At 39.4% G+C, this 8,821-nt stretch overlaps 1 long non-coding RNA gene and 1 pseudogene across 1 annotated transcript in view; one reads left to right on the top strand and one right to left on the bottom strand.

Annotated features, from left to right (window-relative positions):
* Nucleotides 1-511: 511 nt before the first annotated feature.
* Nucleotides 512-1,481, bottom strand: LOC138176530 (bis(monoacylglycero)phosphate synthase CLN5-like; annotated as a pseudogene).
* Nucleotides 1,482-6,317: 4,836 nt separating this feature from the next.
* The window catches only part of LOC138176535 (uncharacterized), a 3,113-nt gene continuing 609 nt past the window's right edge, over nt 6,318-8,821 (top strand). Inside the window, exon 1 of the long non-coding RNA XR_011172325.1 lies at nt 6,318-7,046. This is a non-coding gene — a long non-coding RNA (uncharacterized lncRNA). The remainder of the gene's footprint in view (nt 7,047-8,821) is intronic.

The following is an 8,821-nucleotide window of genomic DNA, read 5'->3' on the forward strand; positions in this document are numbered from 1 at the left end:
AGGTTCAGTGTTGGGCTGTTTTTTAAAAGAATAAAATAAAACATTCAAGCTACATGTTTTTATTTTTTTTACTGTAGTTATATATCATTCAACTCAAATGTTTATTAAGTACCTACTATGAATAAGGCACCATTATATAGTCTATTTAATATAGCCTACATACTGTAATTCTTCTTCCATGTTAAAGCAGCTTTGAAATCCAGATAATCCAAGAGGCTTGTTTGCCAGTATAATACTGTATTAACATCTCTCTACCCAGCTTCTAAGAGATGTTAACAGGCAAAATGATTTGTTGATTTGAGTTTCACCTCCTTAACCCTTAAAAACCAATGGGACCGGGGCGGCCAGGTAGCACAGTGAGTAAGAGCACCAGCTCCAGTGTCAGGATGACCTGGATCAAATCCGGGCTCAGATACTCAGCACCACACCCAGAAATAACTGGCCGTGTAACCTTGAGCAACTTACTTAACCCTGATTGTTTAAAAAAAAAAAAACAACCAATGGGACCAAATCACTCTCTGAATACCCAAGAAGACAGACATTTCCCTCCCCAAAGTCCCAGTGTTTTAGAAACCACTCTTTTGTTTGGCAAAGGAATTTCATCATATGTCATCTTTATAAAGGGGGGCTTCATAGGTAAAAATCAATGCTCAAAGTTATAAAAAAATAAAACTCCCTATGGATGAGCACCACATCAAAAATTTGCACAAGACTTAACAAAAATTCTTTAGCTGACAAATGAGGCCTAAATGGGTAATAAAATCTCGTTATAGCTGTAGCAAGAGCCTTGTTTCCTTCAGGTCCGAAAATTGAGGCTTCATTTCCCACATATGTAGGTTCTCCATTGTAGAGAAATATTCTGGTATAGTTGGTTTCTATCTTCTTAAACTTAGCCCCAAGTTCACCCAACTTCTCATATGTTCTTAATACAAATTTGGAACAGTCATAAGATTCAAACCATGTTGTCAACTTTCTTTTTTTGGACTGGCTTGGACGGTCCATGTCTCATAATAAATACCTGTTTCATTATCCCATTTCACCCAATTTTCCATTTGGTTAAATATTTTTCCTGATACGGTTGCTATCAGAACCAAGGTTCCATTTTCTTTCCAGTGAATATCATCAATACCTTAAAAAAAAAAAAAACAGGCAGCTCCCTTATTACACCAGAATGGTGGATTCATTTTAGGTCAGAGAAGGAGAAATGTCCAGTTTCTGAGTTGGAAAAGTCCATACCATTCTATGGTGTAGTTCTTGCCTGTGAAAATATTTCTGAATCCAATGGCATCATGCATAATATTTAAATGTCCCAGGAGATCACCATATTTAAATTTCTATACTGGGGCTTGTAATCAAAAGACTTTTAGGACATCATCATCCTTCATAACTGGGATAGGCGAACTAGTTGGGCAGAAAGTACATTGAGCTTGACAATAAGGATCTGGTGTAGGACTGAATTCAAAATACCTGTAGGGAACAGGTCACTGATGCTGCCAGACCTCTGCTACCCTGAGCTGAGGGCAATTCAGCAGCCACAGTCACCCAAAGCAATGCCAAGGCCCAGTGAGCCCAGCTGCTGCCCTCTCTCCCTTTGCCCCAAGTCCTGGACCCCATGCTGCTGCCACCACTACCACTAACAGTCTGGGCTTTCAAGCTACATGTTTTTAAAATTAAGGGCAACAGGAAATGAATTTTCATTAAAAAACACAACAATGCAATGAATAACACTCATAGATGTATTTCCAATTCAAATAATTTACAATGGATGGAGAAAGGTAGAGAGATTGAAGTGGGGCAGGTATAGAGAATAAGAAAAGTGAAGAGGAAAAGATGGAGTAGAGGCAGGGAGAGGAGCTTTTTGCCTCAAAGACCTTAGGATTATAGACTTAGAGCAGGAAGGGACCTAAAGGTGATATAATCCAAATTTTTCATTTTACAGATGAAGACAATGAGATCTAGAGAGTTTAAGGTCACATAGATAGTAAGCAACAGAACTAGGATTCAAAGTGAGAAAGAGGGGAAAGGAAAATGAAAGATAGGAGGAGAGAGAATTTCATGAAGAAGAAAAGCTAGTGAATGGGGAGAAAGAAGTTGTAGAAAAGAAACAAAGAGAAGGGGAGAAAATGCCCACTAAGCTCTTAAAGAGGTATTTTATATTGGAAGATAAAATTCACATACTATTTTTTTTTTTTAAAGCAATCGGGGTTAAGTAACTTGTTCAAGGTTATATGGCCAGTTATTAAGTATTGGAGGCTGGAGCCGATCCCAGGTCTCCCAATGCTGGAGCCAGCACTCTTACTCACTGTGCCACCTGGCTGCCCCTAAGCAATTGGGGTTAAGTAACTTGCTCAAGGTTACAAGGCCAGTAATTTTGTGTGGGTGTTAAGTATCTGAGCCCAGAACTGAATCCAGGTCTCCTGACTCTGGGGCCGGCACTCTTACTGTGCCACCTGGCCGCCCCTCACATACTATTTTTAATAAAGTTCTTGTCACACCAAGCTAATATTTGTCATCACTGACTTATTAATAATTAATTAATAATACTTATTAATTCTTCAGTAGTTAACTCTTCACAGATCTTCAAGGATTTTTACTTAACCTTCCTAGGTTCCCTAGTGAGTGAAATAATGAGTCACTCACTGGATGGTTGTTGGGGAGTGTGATCAGAAAGTTTAGTAAAATGATTAAACTGTGGCTATAGAGTAATGTTAGCTAGCATATTTCCTGCTAGTGATGACAGGGTACAGGCTGAGGCCTAGAACATTGCCCCTTATTCCAAAAGAGTTTGGGTCCCATTTGTCTAAAGGGCCCTGAAAACCCCACTTTGAAATATCCTTGGATTTCCCCATTTGATCTGATGTTACCTTGAGGCCATAAACCTTTCATTATCTCTGCCCAAATCTCAGTACAACTACTTCCCACCCTTAATCCTATTCTACTATCCTAGGCTACTGGTCACTCACATCAAAATCTTCCCTGGATTCACCTTCTAGTCACCCCAGGTTATTGACCACTCCTATCAAGACCCTCCCTAGACAACCACCCCTCCAGATACCCCAGACTACTTGGCCACCTCTAGAGTCCTCCCTCAGTCTTTCTGTATATAAGATCCATCTTGCTTCCATGAAAATGTTCAGATTCTGTTTAACCTATGAATGTAGTGTTACAAAGGCTCAGATTCAATCTGATCCACTGGCATTTGCAATACAAATTCTGATTCCTTAAGAGTCTACCCAATATGATGGATCTTTAATAAACTTTGTTTTTCTTTTGCTGAAAGAAGGTTTGGGTTGAATTCATTCAGGCAGGACCCATGTGTCACTGTTTTGGGGTTTCAACAACTCTGAACCTCAGCAGTGAGACGTAGCAATTCCCTGGGCATGTTCATATTTGGGGGCCTTAGGGGCACATGAGACCCCCAAATATCAACACACTGGGTCCTGCTGAGTGAATTCGACTCAAGTCTTTTCTCAGCCAAAGTAAAACAAAGCGTATTAAAGATTCTACATGATGGGTAGACTCTTTATATATATATATATATATATTTTTTTTTTTTTAAAGCAATTGGGGTTAAGTAACTTGCTCAAGGTTACATGTCCAGGTGTTTCTGGGTGGGTGCTAAGTGTCTGAGCCTGGGATTCAATCCCCAGGTCATCCTGACACTGGAGCCAGTGCTCTTACTCGATGTGCTACCTGGCCACCCCATGGGTAGACTCATAAGAAGCTTAAGTATTTGTGGCCTCAAGATTCAATCAAGAGTTTAAGGGGTTTCCCAGAGCCTGTACCCCATCAGGCTGACCTGGCATGGGTTGGGCATTGCCCATTATTAGTTTAAATGGTTCTTCAAAAGGGAAACTGTTGCTTTCTTTGCACTGTGCTAGATGAAGATGCTTTCCTGGCTCCATATTCCTAAACTCAGAAGGTTTTGGAGAAGGAAGATAGTACTGAGAAACAGTGTTGTAATTGAGATGTAACTCAGTTATAACAGTAACTTTTAGACTTTTATACTGTTTATAACAGTAACAGTTATAAATTTAGAGAAGAGAGTAGAGGGCAGGGAGACTAGTTATAACAATAGTCCTAGGAAGGGGTAATGAAGACAAAGGCAGAAATATTGAGGATATTTTTATTTGTCTTTGACTTTTTTCCCCCATTAACAATATATTATTCCCATAAATTGATCTTTTAGGGTCAAAAAATAATATTCCTCAATTTAAGACAATACATTCCATTTTAAAGTTCCTAAGCCTTGCCAAAGGTCAGTGAGGTGGCACAGTGGATAGGGTGCTGGGCCTGAGGTCAGGAAGATTCATCTTCCTGAGTTCAAATCTGGCCTCAGACATTGACTAGCAGTGTGACCCTGGGCAAGTCACTTAAGCCTGTTTGCCTCAGTTTCCTCATTTGTAAAGTGAGCTGGAGAAAGAAATTCTAGTTTCTTTGCCAAGAAAACCAAGTGGGGTCATGAAGAGTTAAACAATTATTATCCCACAGCCAGTACTTGTTTCACTATTCCAGATTGCCTCCTGAAAATATTGTGACATTAGCCCCTCACAATGGTCAAAGAAAGATAAGACATAATGTCTTCCTACAAACAAAGGAACAGTTTTCACTAAAGGGTCAGACAGCCAAAGAGCTGAACATTTTGTCATTAGGCAACTGAGCTGAGAGAAGTGTGTCCTTTGGAAGGCAGGCAGCAAAGAAACAAGCATTTTTTTACACACTTACTAAATGCCCTTCACTGTGCTAAGCATATTACAAATATTATCCCATTTGATCCTTATAATAGTTTAAGGAGGTAGGTACTAATATTATCTCCATTTTAAACTTGAGAAAACTGAGGATGATAGAGCTTAAATGACTTGCTCAGGGTTAGTATCAGAGGCCAGATTTGAACTCAAGTTTTCTTGACCCCACTTCTAAAGCTTTATCAACTTTGCTACCTAGTTCCCTTTTGATTTATTAAAGCAGACAGTGGCCCTTTATTGGATGAGGGTCTTTTCAGGAAGATCTAAGACTGATCCTAAAAGACACTATTCTACCACTGAAAGTTTGGGAAACTAGGTGATGAATGGTCCCTATTCACTAATTAATGCAAAAAATGACATTGAAACATAAATGTGATATGTCAGGAAAGTTTATACACACACAATTTTAAGTTGCATTAAGATAGGCATGGGCATTCAGGACCATGCAGAGAATGTTCTGCTATACTCTACTCTGGTGAGTTTGTCATCTAGAGTGGGGTTTGGAGCCACATTTTAGTAAAGACATTGACAAGGTGAGGAGCAAGGTTAACCACAATGTTGGCATTTCTTAAGAGCATTCCCTATGAAGATTAATGGAAAGAACTGGATTCAGTCTGTAGAAAAGAAGACTTAAAGCCATCATGTAGAAGAGGGAATAAACTAGTTCTGTTTGGCCCTAGAGGCAAGAACTAGAAGCAATGACTGAACTTTGAAAAGAGTCAAGTTTGACCTTGATATAAGGAAAACTTCCTGACAATTAGAGCTATTTAAAGTGGAATAGACTGACTCTTGATGTCAACCAGGTGATAAACATTCATTATTTTCTTACTATGTGCCAGGTACTGTCCTAATCCATTGTGAGGATCCAAAGACAAAAACATGATTCCTGCTCTTAAGGAGCTCAACTTCTACAGGGGAGACAACATTCAAATAATTTGGTATTTAAAAGATAGAGGCCTCTGGGGGATTGGGCAGGCAGGGCCTTTTACAGAAGATGTGTTTTAAGTTGAGTCATGAAGGAATACTGGAAAGTTAAGAGCTGGGGGTGAGGAGAGAGAGCATTTCAGCCATGGGGCACAGCTTGTGCAAATGTTTGGAGTATGGAGATGTAGTTTTATTTGTGTGTGAGAAACAGCAAGTAGGTCAGTGTAGAATAGTAGAGTATAGATAGTAGGGAATTATTTGAGTTTATTGGAGAGGAATGGTAGTATAACATTGTCAGACCTGAACTTAGGGAAGATCACTTTGGAAGTTAAATGGAGAATAGATTGTAGTGGGGAAAGACTTGAGGCAGGGAGACTGATTAGAAGGACATTGAATAATTTAGATGAGAGGGCTGAGGGCCTGTGAAATGTTAGGTTTGTGAGTGAAGGGGAAATATATATAAGAGATGCTGTGAAGGTAAAAATAGGGTAAAAGTGAGGAGTTGAAGATAATACCAAGATTTTAAGTTTGTGTGACTGGGAGGATAGTAATAGAAATAGAGGACAGTAACAGAAAAATTGGGAAGAAGGAAAAGGTTTTTTTGTTTTTTGCTTTTTTGGAGGGGGGAAGGCAGGGCATTTGGGGTTAAGTGATTTGCCCAAGGTCACACAACTAGTAAGTATTAAATGAGGTCAGATTTGAACTCCGGTCCTCCTGACTCCAGGTCTGGTACTCTATTCACTTCGCCACCTAGACACCCTGAGGGGGAAGTTTTAAGGTGAAAGATACTGAACTCTGATTTGGACATCTTGAGTTTAAGATGCTTCTACTCCATTCAATTCAACATGTCCAAAAGGCAGTTGGTGGTGCAGTATTGGAGCTCAGGAGAGAGATTAGATCTAGATATATAGATCTGGGTAGGTTTACCCTTATTGGAGATCTTCAGACAGGAGCTGAACAAATAACTTATCAAATAATAAGCATTCAGTAGATACGATTCCTGCTCATGTAATGGGTTGTATTAAAAGCCCCCTGAGATCCCTGGCAAGGTTAAGATTCTGTGAAATTTTGATGCTGAGTTATATTTGTGGTCCTTGGTTTGGTGAAGGGTTCTAACAGACATTTGCTAATTTCTTGGTTTGCCAGGGGTGTGGTTTCCAGCATCAGAAGGGCATGACTTGTTATTACATTAGTTCTGCTTTTGTGGGGAGATAACAGCTCTATAAATTCAGAGATTCTTTATACACCTCACTTAAGATATCAGCAACTCTATTAACCCTCATATCTCTGGGTTTTGAGACATCAGTCACATTTCTACCATGAAATTCCTGTATATTCTCTTCATTGGTGTCTTTGTCCTGTCCCTGGCAACATCAGGTAAGAGCCAGGATAGATGTTCTCAGACTTTGTTGACTGTTCAGAAGATTTGGAATTTGGGATGGGGGGGAGGAGTAACTATTCTCCAGAGTATCTTTGTGATGAAGAAAGTATCTGGATGGGGATATCCATTGAATTCCCCCAGAGAAGACCAATTATGGGCTTTCAGCATTGGGAGGAGACTTGGAGATGATCTACCCTGAGCAGAAAAGGTTGTCTCTGTACTTGGGTGAGAGGCCTACTCCCCAATCCTCAAAGTGGACAGCTAGGGATTTGATGGAAAGGAAGTACACTGGTCACTAAAGCTATCATCTACTGCTTATATTTTTCCTTACTGTCATGGAAGTGGCCAACATATCTTAATCATCCCTTATCTATTACTTGGCTCATTCTATATAATGGTTGTTCTGAAACTTCTCTTTCTTTAATATACTCTCATAGAACCTCCTATCCCCACCCAATCTGTTAACTTTTGTAAATTATCTAATTTAATTTCACTCAGAATACTTAAATTCCCTAATGTGAACTTGATCATTTAAAGTCACTTGACTTTTATATTGAACTCAGAATCATCAACAAATAAGTCTATTACTCTGAGCTTCAGTTTCTTCATCTATAAAATGGGGATAATATTATCTGTAGCATTTGTCCTCCAGGGTGGTTAAGAGGATCAAATGATGTGTTTATTAGACTTAAAGGACAGTATAAATATCAGCTATTATCAGTATTGATCCTTTTGCCATAAAACTTGCAATGTACCTTTGGGTAAAGTCATTTTCCTTTTCCTGAGCCTCTGTTTTCTTATCAGTTAAATGAGACAGTTGGACTAGACTAATCTGCAAGGGTTCTCTTAGTTTTTAACAGTTTATGATCATAACTGAGTAAAAATATGTGTTGGGAAAGATAGCTGCTTTACCAAAAACAGGGGATATTCAGTGGGTGGAACAAATAAGGTGAATGTGGCATGTTTCAGTGAAAAGAACACTGGACTCCAAATCAGAGGACCCTGGGTATAAATCCCATCTCTACTATTTGCTGGCTATGTGACCTTAGCCAAGTTGTGGCTTCTCTCTGGGCCTCATTTACCTTATTAGTAAAATAAAGACTTTGGACTAGATTCACAAGGTCTCTTCTAGCTTAAAATGATGAAGACATAGGGTCATAGATGTACAGCTGGAATGCCATCTAGTCTAAACCTGCCATTTGAAAGATGAGAAAGCTGAGACCCACAGAAGTTCAGTGACTGACCCAAGGTCATATAAAGTAGTAATTTTCAGAGGGGTGGAATTTGAACCCAAGTCCTTTAATTCCAGAAAAGATTAATGGGACTCTTCCATGAATATAAATTGAGTGGGGAAAGGGCTAGTTCAGGACAAAATTGAATCAAGTCATGTTTGTCTTGGCTCCATTCCACCCCTTATTAAGCCTTCTCATCATCCAATGCTTTCATCATCTTCCATTCTGGAACCTCATCTCCAGACTGACTTCTAACATGCTCAGGCTGTGGGGCTGCTTTTGAACCCAACAGTTTCCAATGTCCCACTCCTCATTTTATATGAGAAACTGAGGCCCTGAGAAATTAAGTTAATTATCCAAGATCACACAATTAGTAAGTGGTAGAGCTGAGTTTTCATTCCAGGTCTTCTGATTCCAAACCCTAATGTATTCAATCCAACTACCTAACCTATATAACACCTGGAGTAAAGAGATTATGGTATGTGTTTTGTGGTGTGTGTGTGTGTGTGTGTGTGTGTGTGTGTGTGTGTGTGTGTGTG

This window comes from Petaurus breviceps, unplaced genomic scaffold (genome assembly GCF_028583685.1).
Source record: "Petaurus breviceps papuanus isolate PSGF00001 unplaced genomic scaffold, PetGlider_PUasm1.0 89893, whole genome shotgun sequence".
Taxonomy (NCBI): domain Eukaryota; kingdom Metazoa; phylum Chordata; class Mammalia; order Diprotodontia; family Petauridae; genus Petaurus; species Petaurus breviceps.